Genomic DNA, 13,907 nt, shown 5'->3' with positions numbered 1-13,907 from the left:
GTAACAACATTGAATTGCTTTAGTAAACTTGCGTAGTTGCGTTACTGTGAAAATGGCCCACAACTGAAAACATCCGATGATCCAACGTCTATGATACACTGTGTGAGCATCGATCGTCACCTCTCCCCAGTCCCCACGCTAACGCTATGGACCAGAGCTACTATCCATCCCCATAGCCTCTCCCCCTCTCCGCTCGCTGCTCTGTCTGGCTTTCACCCTTTCCGTGTTGAAGAAGTGAAAGCCTTTTTCTGTATCGTATAAAAAGTCCCGGGAGAGATGTGTAGCATTTTTGGACACTGCTCCTACACATTTTGCCCTAAAATCACGCTGCGACCTGGCGGTCGCTTATCTCCCGATTAGGGAGTCTTACTGGTATATATGGCGGTACATGTTCTGACCGTCTAGAAAAAGTAATTGATCGGTTGAAACAAACTTTTTACGGATGTTTGTGTTTGTTTCACCAGTGCAGGGCAGACACCCTGCCTCTGTGTAACTCCATGCTGCACGTTCATGTATGCAGTAGACGCGAACGCGCATTCGCGTTCAATGGAGTTGCATTCAGCAACGCAAATTGTTGATGTGAGGTTTAAGAAAAAAGAGAAGCAAAGTTTTATTGTCACTACTCGGGGACAAGAAGCAAAATGCAATGTTGTGATCGACGTGATAATAATAATAAGAAAAACTAAGATAAGGTAAGATGATGATGATGATGATAATAATAATAACAATAATAGTCAAAATAATAAACCATCAACAGTATAGCCATAGAATAGCTGTATAAAGAATGTGTTCTATGCAGACAAACACTTGTATATAAAATAGCAGACATAGTAACAGTAATAGTAGTCCCATCAATCAACTACAGTAAGCCTACTACTTGACATGAAAATGTCTGTCTTAGGCGGCCTTAACACTTCGCCAGCCGAAATAGAATGGTTGTTGGTAGATTAGCCGTGACATTTCTATTATTATATTATGATCTGAACCGCATTCATTTTACCAGACATCCAGCGCTATATCACGTGGTCTTCATCCCCCATTACCATACCGCGATCCCCCGTTGTATTCTCACCACAGTTCCCAATGAAATTCTCAATCTGCATTGGCTCACGGTCGGACTACACCAAGCCGTTTCGCGCGTGTGAGTGCGTATGCGTGCGTATGCGGGGCACGCATGCGTATGCGCGTTTTGGATAGATGCAATGTATATCAATTCAGCCGGCTACACCAGGCGTACGGATAGCGCGAACCACGGATACGCATTCCCTAAAAATAGGATCGGTTCAATTTTTTAAGCACGCCTATGCGTTTTGTACATAGACTATCTGGTCTTCCTCACATATACTGCCTCCTTGGTGTAGCCTGGAGCGTTTACGCATACGCGAGCCTCTTCACGGACAGTACGCGCGTATGTGCACATTTTTTGGTGTAGTCCGACCGTTAGAGTGGGGAATTCGGCCGACGCATCATGTTCCTGTGTGTTTCGCGTGCGTGATCCGTTCACGTAAATGTCGGCTCAAATAATCCACGTGTGACCCAAGAGTAGATATGAACAGTTTCGCTCGCATAGCCCGCAGCACTCCTGCTGTAGTAGCACTCGTGTATAAACAGTAAATGGGTGGCTGCCAAGGAGCCTCTGAGAAGGAATGGACCTGACGTCACTTCTGCTTCATATCAGACGAGCCATGCGCTATCGATGCACGAGTGGTGACTAGGGAAGGTTAGACGATCTCCGATTTTCGGATAAAAATCATTTATTTCGTTTTTAATGACCCAGTACGGTAAAAGACGGCGCGGCTGATATGAGACTCCTTGCTCAGATGTCCGGTATATTCCGGTTTTAATATTAAGGGGCTCCCCGTGGCTTGGAAAGGGTTAATAACCTATTGTGGTGTGTAAAATAGCCTACAGAAAAAAGTTAATAAGGGTAATCTATCTATAAATGCGAGAAGTCTCTGTCTGTTTGTTTGTTTGTAATCCGCGTATCTCGAGAACCGTTCGTCCCACCGGCTTCAGATTCGGCACGCGCGTTCCCCGCCGCAGCGCGGAGTGCAGTGCCGGGCCTCGACCCGACCCGACTCGCGGTTTTCCGAAACCGGCGCGAAACGTTCGGAATCTCCTTATGCGGAGCTGATTGTTGACATCATGCTGTTCCGGAGGAAATCGGCGCAAGCGCTGAGTCATTGTGACATCACTTCATAAAAGGCTCTGACATCACGTACGCCACATGAGTCAACACAAAATCTCTGTGAATGTTTATGTATGTATGTAATCCGCGTATCTCGAGAACCCTTCTTCCCACCGGCACGCGCGTTCTCCAGATATGGGCATAAAGTCTGACATCAGAGTTTTCTGCAACCGGTACTGTGTGTGCAGAGATCTTCATATATGGGCATAAGTGGACAAAAAACAGATGGTCAAAACGGGTCCTATGACAACAGGTATATTGGGGTTTGCATTAAAGGGTGGGGCATTCATGGGGTTTGCATTAAAGGGTGGGGCATTCATTCCCTATTTCAAATTCGGCACGTGCATTCCCCACCGCAGCAGGTAGTGCAGTGCTCGGCCTCGACCCGACCCGACCCGATACACGATTTTCTGGAACCAGCACGAAAGGTTCGGATTCTGATGTCTGACATCAGGATTTTCCGGAACTGGCACTGTGTCTGCATAGATCTCCATTTATGGGCATAAAATGGATGCAGACAGACAAATACAGATATCTCCATATATGAGCATAAATGGACACAGGCAAACAGATGGTCAAAGATCTCCATATATGGGCATAAAGTGGACGCAGACAGACAGATACAGATATCTCCATATATGGGCATAAATGGACACAGGCAAACAGATGGTCAAAACGGGTCCTATGACAACAGGTATAATGGGGTTTGCATTAAGTTTGTCTCCTCCTCCATCTGTTTGTCTGTGTCCCTTTATTCCCATTATGGAGATCTCTGTATCTGTCTGTGCCTCCCCCTTTAATGCAAACCCCATTATACCTGTTGTCATAGGACCCGTTTTGACCATCTGTTTGAAAAAGCGACAGAAATCTCATATATGGGCATAAAATGGACGCAGATAAACAGATATCTCCATATATGGCATATATGGGCATACAATGGATGCAGAATCACAAAGATCTCCATATACGGGCATAAAAGGGACACAGACAGACAGATACAGAGATCTCCATATATGGGCATAAAATGGACGCAGATAGACAGATATCTCCATATATGGGCATATATGGGCATAAAATGGACCCAGAACTATAACTGCAGTGATCTCCATATATGGACATAAAATGGACACCGACAGACAGACAGATACAGATATCTCCATATATGGGCATAAATGGACACAGGCAGACAAATGGTCAAAACGGGTCCTATGAAAACAGGTATAATGGGGTTTGCATTAAAGGGCGGGGCATTCATTCCCTATTTACATTGTTCCGAGTTGGCCAGGTCGCCGACTAGACGCTGGGCCGCCCGAACTTCTAGTAATAATAATAATAATAAATAAAAAAGTATCGAAAACAGTATCGAAACAGGTATCGTATCGATTCCCAGGTATCGAAAAAGGTATCGTATCAATTCAGAGGTGAACGATACCCATCCCTAGTAGAAATCAAGCAGCGAAAATAGCCGACCTCCAAGCTCACAAAGTGTTGCAGCGCGACGCATTGTAAGCTTGGAGGTCTACTATTTTCAGTATTTTCACCAAAAGGCCCTTTTGCAAGTCCCTGGAGAAAATTATCAATTCCAGTCTAAACTAAATTACATTCACATTATTATTATTTTTTTAGAAAGCAAAAGTCACCTTTGTGGATTCATGGTTCCAGATTATTCTGTCTTCATCCAGGATGAGTTTTTCACCTCCAGAAGCAGTTTCCTTGACCACACCTACATTGTGAACCTTTGTGCTTCCATCAGGGAGCGACACCCAGTTCATGATATCATAGATTTGTATAGAATCACCATTCTCATCAAATGATACATGATCACCAAATGATGTGGTGAAGTTGATCTTTTCCAGGTAGTATAAAAGCTAAGAAATAGTGATGAGCAATAACATATATAGCATACATACATACATACATACATACATACATACATACATACATACATAGGCTGGGCAATATATCGGAAATGTACCTTCATCGAGGTATCAACATGCAAGGAATACATTGACGAAGATGGCTTGAAATTAGGTATTGGTGTGTGTGTTAAATTAATTAACAGACACACTATATATGCATGCACGAAGCACATGCAAAAAAGTAGTCTGTGACCAGGTGTGGTTAAATAAAATCATTGTTGGAATATGGAAATATGGCCTTTTAATGTCTATATGCTATGTGTACTGCTATTCATTATCTGGGTGAGGCAGGCAGTGGACCTAAAGCAGAAAACATTAAAAACTATATAATGCAATTGTTTTCACTAATATCGTGAGTAATATCGATATCAAGGTATTCAACAGCATTATCGAATATCGAAGGTTTTCCTAATATCGCCCAGCCTTAAAATATATTATTTATTTTTTCCTACGTACGTACATACCTCATTATTGTTATACATTTGAATCGAATTTGAAGTATTCACATGTAAAATGTGAATTAATATTATACCTGCCATGGCTGTACGGTCTGCAAAGTGGCACAGCTGTGCCCAGTGAAAGGCCCTCTTCCTGGCACACATTGCAACATGTCATGAAGGGCATGGGCCAGAGCATAGACAGCCTTGTACACATTATATTCCACCCTGAGGTCAGACACATCAAAAAGCCTAGTGCCTGATGTTCCTAGGTCCTCTTGTCCAGTACACACCCTTCCACCAGCCTCCACCCACTCTGACGGAAGGGGTGCAAATTTACACTGAAATGTGTGCTCCCAAAACTGCCTCACCTGAAGAAATAGTACAGCAGATAATAAGAGCAATCGTTCACTTTGTGATACAAGCCTGAAAATTGGTACACATAATTTTTGGAGGCCACTCTTTGAGTTAAGAAAAACGGGCCACTTGAAAATCAAAGATGGCAGCCCCCGAAATCCAAGATGTCCGTCCGAAAACGCGTTTTTTCCTTTATAACTCCAAATGCATTGATTTTAAGACCCATAAATGTATTAAAATAAATATAGTTGGTCATTGTGGATATTTTGGTACCAAGTACATGTCTATCTATTTCAGTTCTTGAGATACAGCATAATAGGTGATACACCTGAGTCTGTAAAAGTACCTATATGCTGCATCTCAAGAACTGTAATAGATGCAGACACATACTTGGTACCAAAATATCCGCAATTCCCAACATCATATTCAACTTTAATACATTTATGGGTCTTAAAATCAATGCATTTGGAGTTATAAAGGAAAAGACATGTTTTCGGACGGACATCTTGCATTTCTTCTTTGATTTTTAAGTGGCCCGGTTTCTTAAATCGAAGAGTGGCCTCCAAAGATGATGTGTAACAATTTTCAGGCTTGTATCACCAAGTGAACGATTCTCCCAAAATACTGCTGTTAGCCGCTGCACTAAACATGACGACCATGAAGAAGCACCAATTAAATAACTCAACACCTAGAAATTGCAGCATAAATATTATTTAAAAACAGGACTCACTAAGGTATATTCATGGATGTTGTCAGGATCGCTGTCAGGATGTGTTTTTAACAAGAAGTTCTTCAGACCTGGTATCTCTCCACGATGGATGGTAACAGATAACATGCTTCCAATGTACGGCAAGAAGTGAGGATACAAAATATAAAATTCTATTGTCCAATCTGCACCGCTTATCCATTGCAGTCCTCTGACATCTTTCTTCACCACCTGTTGATTTAGTAACTAATATGTTAGGGATGCATTTGATATTACTCACTTTATTATGAATGTTTAAATTAACATATCGTTGCTGTCGGGCCAAAACTAAAGGTGGTTGCACACTGCTGCGTTTTTCGTTGCGAAATGTGTTTTTCAGGGCAAGGAGAGAGAGAGATAGAGAGAGCAAGGGACCGAGTGGTGCGTGAAACGGGCGGCATTTTTTTATTCACACGCTCCGAAATTCACCCCGATATTCGGCCCGAAAAACGCAGCAGTGCATGTGCAACCAGCTTAACTCAGTGCTTTATGCAAAAAACGTATGTGTGTTGGTTAAAAGATATTGAACCAAAGGAAAATTGTAAAAAACACAAAGCCAACTCAACTCAACTTGAGCTGGATGTTTTCTCATTTTCTGGAAAATGAACACTTTGGAGCTGGTTTTGGCCCGACAGCAGAGATATGGTAAAATAGCAAATCAAATATCATATCAACTCCAACCTCCTCCATCAGATTAATCAAATAGATCCCATATGCAAATAAAATGACCACACGAGCTGTGGATGTCTGCATCACAGTGACAATCCTCTGAAGTTCAGCTGGGTCACTGTCCCAGGGCAGAAACTCCAAGTAAGCCAGACAACCCAGACCAGACTGGGCCAGCTCAGATTGGAAGATTCGGGCAGCATCGCGGCCATAGTCAGAATCAGTTAAAAGAAATCCTACCCAAGTCCAGTCAAACCGCTTCATAATCTGGATTATAGCTTGCACCTGATTGCATACAGAATAGAGGGATAATTACATTGCTTAGGTTATTATTCACAAAGTGGCAAATCTATGAGTCTCCTACTCAGATTTCACAATGAAAAGGTCTAATCTAAGGTTTCAGCTCCAGCAGTTATTGACACACAAGCAAATGAGAGGCGGCATTAGGGTTGGGTACGGTAACCGCTGTACCGCCGTACCGCGGTATACCGTGGCCTACCGCAGTGTCAGGGTCCTTACCGCGGTCAAAAAAGACAAAAAAGAGGCTATTTTTTTCTGAGAACGAGCGAGTTTTAAAACGGGGGAGAAGCCAGGACCGCAAGCGCTCCATGCCGCTCTGTTCTGGGCTACGTACCACATGTTTGGAAGCTCTGGCCGTCAAAGGAAGAGTGCGCTTCCAAATCGCGTCGGAGACAAATCCTTACTGGAGGCTGGAGCAGTAGCCTCGTAGCCTAGCAGCAGCGTTAAACTTTCTCCATAATCCACATGACAAGTATGTTTATACATTCCTTGTGGCAGTTTCTTTTTCATTCATACGGGCGGAGTGCGAGGACTAAAACCGAAAACGAAACTAATGCTGGGCTGCTGGTTAGACGCTAGGGATTGTCACTTACTACTTTTGACTGCAATTGCAGCAGCGCGCGGGCTCCGTCGTTGTTCTTACAACCTTTTCTGTCAAGTCTGGTAACTAAACCTGCCTACTTGTTATATCACCACTCAATCAATGTGAATTGCGACGTGAGTTTACAGAATCACACGATCTACCCGTCTCATCGTTTGATTGTTCACACACAGCATGTAGTGTCTGAGAAGCCACAGTGCGTTACTATAGAAACCCGACACTGCACAGATCTACAAGCTCAGAACGCGTCGTGGACGCGACTCGTTGTAAGCTTGTAGATCTGCTACTTTCAAAGCCAGAGCCGCTGTGCTGTGCTGTACGGGGAAGTATAACTCGGGCTTATAGGACTGTGGAGCGGTGAATTTTGGGCAAATGATAGGACTATTTTGGCTTATCGCCGAACCTTAATTAATAGATCGGGGGTGCGGTAATTACCGCAATACCGTCGGTAAATGGGAGGACGATAACCGCGATAACAAAATGTCGATACCGCCCCAGGCCTAGGCGGCATGCAATATAGCAATTACACTCATTAGCAAAAGTTTTTGTCAAATTGTGGAATATGAACAACTTGATATCAACATCAGATCTGTAGTCTGTAGAAACGTACATGGAAGACATTACTTGGGATTGTTCTAAAGAAGGATGGGAACTGATCCTTGTCACTCAGACATGAGCACATGGCATAGTAGCTGACCTGAAAAAGGGCACAAACATATCTTCGCTGTAATTAATCCCACTTTTTCTTTGGACAAATATTTTTGCAAGCATAGCATTTTTAAGCCGAGGGGGAGATAGAGGAAAGAAAAAAAGGTCTTTGTATTCAGCTTCAAACAAGCAGTGGCCGCCTTTGTCATATTTTGGTATCCCATTTCAGACATGCTCTTTAAGCACAAACTCTCTACCCTAACCTTTAATCACCATGTGCATTGAAGACTGCACTAGTTCTTGTGGACATTTTCAACCTCTCCCTCTCCCAGTCTGGGCAGCGCTTTGCTGTTACTACATGTCATCTGTTCGACACCCAACTCTAACCCTTACCCTAAACCTAACCTCCGTGGGGTGAGTCACTAACCCTCCCGACGCTCCTTTGTCGAACTGGCGGTCGTTCGAAAGAGCGAGGATTTCCCCCCAGGCTGTGGACACAGCAGTTCACTCCTTTCTTTTCTGGATACAATCAAAAACTATGGAGCTAGCTGCAAAAAACAAATTTCACCAAACTGTTTTACACCTGTAGACCTATGATGTGACAATAAAGATGATTCTGATTGTGATCTATGCATTCATGCAAATCATCAACGCAGCTTGCGATTACCGTGACATTTGCCACACATATTACCACTAGGTCAAGGAACAAATGCTACCTTTTTAACATTGTCCTGTTATAGTGCCACCAGCAGGTAGACTTTAGCAAAACACATTTGGAACACAATGCTTGAAATCATGCATGCAGCGTCCGATTGCCATGAAAGATCTAAGGTGAAGAACATATGCCACCCTTTTTACATTGGCCTATTATACAGTAGCACCACCAGGACGCACGGCCTGGTGGAGACCTGTGCTCGGAAGAGCACTGCTTCTAGTTGCCTCTGAGATGTAGTGGAGTAGATGTAAAGCTATTGAAAAATTGGAAATAGCCAAATCCATTAAATTTAAAAAAAATACTTGAATATATGTAGCCTACTTAGTTATTTTCCTCACTGTTCAAATTAACTTGCCCCATGTCAATAGCTGTTGCCTTGTGTGTAAAGAACTTTTAAAAGTGATCATATTTATTAAAAGTAGTAATATTCTGACCACAGTAAACATGTTAATGTATCATATCATTTGTTACTCGCCAAAGCAACATCATGATAGACAACAAAGCTGCACCAACCCAACTCTTGATGAGAGTTCTCTCATGATGTTGGAGTTCTGCCAAATTCACTTGTGGACAGTGGTGGGAAAAGTACACATATTTGCAAGTTGTACACATTTCGTGGTGGATTCTTCCCGAATCCACCATGGAGACATTGGACAGTTTTCACAGAACATTTTAACTATAGGTACATTTTACATTTTATACATAATAATATTATTATTAACAGATGTGGACATTGGCTTTAGATGGGCAATAATACATAGGGGTAGAACAGGGTTAGATGAATCGTGTTTTCTTAAGTTGCCCTGGAAGTTAAAAAAAAAGTGAGATGGCAGTAAAATCAAAACATCTAGACATATTTCAGGATGTCTTCTATCATTTGAAATTATGAGTTAGCATCTATGACAAAGGGCCATAAAAATATGACTTAGTAAAAAAAGTGGTCATGTGGCTCAACTTGCCCCAGGTTAGGGGTAAGTTGATCCAAGTCAAGGGGTAAGTTGAACCACATGATATTCTTAACTTTAACAATTTAAACTTGAAATATTTTAATAACACATTTCCCTATTTCAAATAGTCTTATTTATTTTCTTACGGTTATTTAAACTATTAAAACCAATTAAATCAAATGTGTTATTCAGAACCTTTTAATATTTGCAGTTATTAATATAATATTGAAAACTTATCTTAAATGAGTGTATTCACCAAAATGAAAGATCATTCAGCATAATTTGAGTAGCAAAGACCTAATAAAAAATATGAATGGTGATTCACATAGTTCAATTTACCCCAAGGCATTTGGTTCATCTTGCCCCATGGCCACCATTTTGACAAAACCTGTCTAGCTTAATGCTTCAGGCTGATATTTAGCTAAATGATTCACATAGATTTATACATTGGAATATCACCAACATGCATGATATATAAGTTTAGACCTGGGTACATTTGCTTTGACATAAAAATGATTATACGATAAAAGTAAAAGAAAAATACTTCGACCAGCAAAAAAAAACTTTTTTTTGTGTAGAAGTATGTTTGCAACTTTGCCCATGTGTCTGTCAACTCCAAAGCCAGGTGGAAATGATGGTTGTGTTATTTTAAGGTCAAATGACAACTCATGTGTATAGTTTTAGAGATAAAGGGAGTGGTTCATCTTACCCAGAGGTTCATCTTACCCTGTTCTCCCCTAATCCTATATTCACATGGTAGCTCAATCACCCACCCATCCGCCCACCCACCCTACCTCTCTCTCTCTCTCTCTCTCTCTCTCTCTCTCTCTCTCTCTCTCTCTCTCTCTCTCTTCAAAATCTTCTCCCTCTGCTCACATGCTCGGCCTGCAATACATTTCTACTTAAACTTTATTTAGTTAACAAAAAAAATCAAACAAATTAAGCTTATGTATAATTGGTGATATTAAAGGGACATTTAAGTAGGAAACTTACCAGGGGCACTCTGTACAAACCTAATATTCTAGCGATAGCTATGGAACTTTTTGAGACATCAGTACCCACAATTCCGAGCACCGGAGGGGACCCGATACAGCTCTCATCCAATTGAAACTGCCTCTCTCTCCCACTGATCATTGACAATGCTGCACGGAACGTAACTCCCACCGAGAGACATGTATCATACAGATTATATCCCAGAGTCACATTGGTTAGCAGGCTGGGGTCTCTGTTGATCTCATTGATGGCAAAGGCCATGGTCTGGGCCAGCCTAAACCCTTCCATGTAAAAACTAACAAATTGACACATTAGCAAGCATATTTATCTTTGTAGAAATATACAACATCAACCAATGGCAATGATATGGTACAATAAATCGAGTTTTTCTGTTCTCTTACTTTTTGTTGTATTTGTGATACTCACTCATAGCATGCAGGGTCCTGTTGCTTGGAGGTGAAAGACAGCTCAGGGAAGACAGGGTACAGGTGGACATAAAACAAGCCACCCAGAACAAAGTCCCCAGCCTTGTACATTCTGTTGGGATTAAACGGTGCCTGTAACTCACAAGAAGAGGAATTTGAGGAAGACAAAGCAGAGAATGAAGAGAGCAATATCAAGGTCAAGTACAGGTATGAAAACAGGTGTGTGTCTAGAGAAGCCCTCATGACTGTCCTCCTCTGTCTAACTCCCACTTTCCCAAATCCTTTGTCCAGTTGCTACATTTTATGCACAGTGCTATGCCATCCCCTGTGCCATCTTATGCCACTACGTAATCTTCCACAGCACACTTCAGTAATATTCCATCCCCTCTGTGCCACCTTATGCCATTACGTAATCTATCAAAACATCTATCTGGGTGGACAGGGGCAGTAGTAGAGACAAGGTTGAGCAATCCTTTCATATCAAAATAATGTGTTTCCCACGAGTGTGTCAAAGACCTGGCATCTAGTTATCATGAATTACATTATCTATTTTAGGCAGACCCTTTTGCCATCCCCACCTAGGGTATGGGAACTGATGACGCGGAGGAGGAAACACGCCCCCAGTGTCCCCCAGCAGGAATCGAACCCAGGACCTTGAAGCTGTGAGGCGACAGCACTCTAAGCCATTTCTAAGCCACGTAAACCATGCGCAAACATAAACACATGATCCAAAATGTACAGAAACTAACTAACTAACTTATTAATCAAATAATTACGGTCTTGATTAATAAACTCAGCAGTCCTGAGTGAGGGCTTTTTATAGAAACTGTGGCCTCAACGTGTTTATTAGGGCCCGAACACTACACACTCACAGTAGTGTGAGGACCCTATTGTAATTGCAAAGTTTCTTCTTCTTCTTCCGCCGAATTAATCGCGGTTTTGAGGCGTAAAGCGTACTCCAAAAGTTGTGCAACTTTGCGCGCACATCAAAAGTGGCGAAACATTTCGTATTTTAAAATTCACAAAAAAGGGGCGTGGCCTAATGGCTCAACAGCGCCCCCTTCAAAATTTCAACAGTGCAGCCCCACAATACGGTTTCACCTACATGTACGAAAATCGGTACACACCTGTATCATGTCCGGACTTACAAAAACAGGAAGTCAACCATTTTGACTTCTTTGTGGGGTCTTGGCGTATTTTTGGCCATTTTCACATGTCACACTTTAACAAACTACTCTTAGGGGGTTCATCGGATCAACTTCAAATTCACTCGGCATACACAAGACACCTTAACGACAATAAGCTATTAAAATCGTGAGTTTTTGTAAAAAGGCGTGACCGTGCATCAAACTTCCTTTGCCAAACAGGAAGTGCCTCCTCTTCTGATTGGTCGATACTTGATTGTTCTTTTTTTTGGCTTTAACTCATCAACCATTTGTCATACAGACTTGTGGGTGGTGTCATTTGACTTGATTAAGAGTCCTTCACCTTAATTGGTTTAACTTAACCCCACCCCTTCATCTGATTGGCCGGAACTTTATTTGGCTTTATGTCGTCAACTGTTTGTCATACAGACTTGTGGGTGGTGTCATTTGACTTGTTTCAGAGTCCTTCAGGCTAACTGGTTTAACTTAGCCCCGCCCCCTCTTCTGATTGGCTGAAACATTATTTGGCGTTATCTCTTCAACTGTTTGTCCTAATGACTTGTGCGTGGTGTCATTTGACTTGTTTTAGAGTTCCTCAGCTTAATTGGTTTAACTTAGCCCCGCCCCTCTTCTGATTGGCCATGACTTTATTTGGCTTTATCTCGTCAACCGTTTGTCGTACAAACTTGTGGGTGGTGTCATTTGACTTGTTTCAGAGTCCTTCAGGCTAACTGGTTTAACTTAGTCCCACCCCCTCTTTCGATTGTCCGAAACATTATTTGGCTTTATCTCTTCAACTGTTTGTCCTAATGACTTGTGCGTGGTGACATTTGACTTGTTTCAGAGTCCTTCAGCTTAATTGGTTTAACTTAGCCCCGCCCCCTCTTCTGATTGGTCGAAACCAGAGTCCTTCAGCCTAATTGGTTTAACTTAGACCCGCCCCTCTTCTGATTGGCCGAAACCTTATTGGGCTTTATCTCATCAACCGTTTGTCGTACAGACTTGTGGGTGGTGTCATTTGACTTGTTTCAGAGTCCCCCAGCTTAATTGCTTTAACTTAGCCCCACCCCTCTTCTGATTGGCCAAAACTTTATTTGGCTTTATCTTGTCAACCGTTTGTCGTACAGACTTGTGGGTGGTGTCATTTTACTTGTTTCAGAGTCCTTCAGTTTAATTGGTTTAACTTAGTCCCACCCCCTCTTCTGATTGGCCGAAACTTTATTTGGGCTGTAACTCATCAACCGTTTGTCTTACAGAATTGTGGGTGGTGTCATTTGACATGTTTGAGTCCTTCACCTAAATTGGTTTAACTTAGCCCCTCCCCCTCTTCTGATTGGCCAAAACTTTATTTGGGCTGTAACTCATCAGCCGTTTGTCGTAGAGAATTGTGGGTGGTTTCATTTGACATTTTTCAGAGTCCTTCACCTAAATTGGTTTAACTTAGCCCCGCCCCCTCTTCTGATTGGCCGATAATAAATATTACCTTAAATTTTCAACTGTTTGTCGTACACACTTGTGGTTGGTGTCATTTGACTTGTTTCCTTGTCCTTAATTGGTTGGTGTAACTTAGCCCCGCCCCCTCTTCTGATTGGCTGCTGCACCTTGTGACGTGGGTAGAGCTGCGAGGGCCCGGTCATCGCTGCTTGCAGCTTTAATGATAGTTTGCATTTTCAAAAGGATTGCTATTTTTACTTAGGTTAGTCTGGTAGTAAACTGAATCTACACAGCCATCAAAGATATATCAATATACACATAATTGTAGTAAAATACAGAGAGAAACTGCATATGTATTTATTGTATTATTATTTTTATTTTTTATTT

Source organism: Nannobrachium achirus (genome assembly GCF_963921795.1).
Source record: "Nannobrachium achirus genome assembly, chromosome: 15".
Lineage (NCBI taxonomy): Eukaryota > Metazoa > Chordata > Actinopteri > Myctophiformes > Myctophidae > Nannobrachium > Nannobrachium achirus.
Note: the sequence above shows the minus strand (reverse complement) of the source record.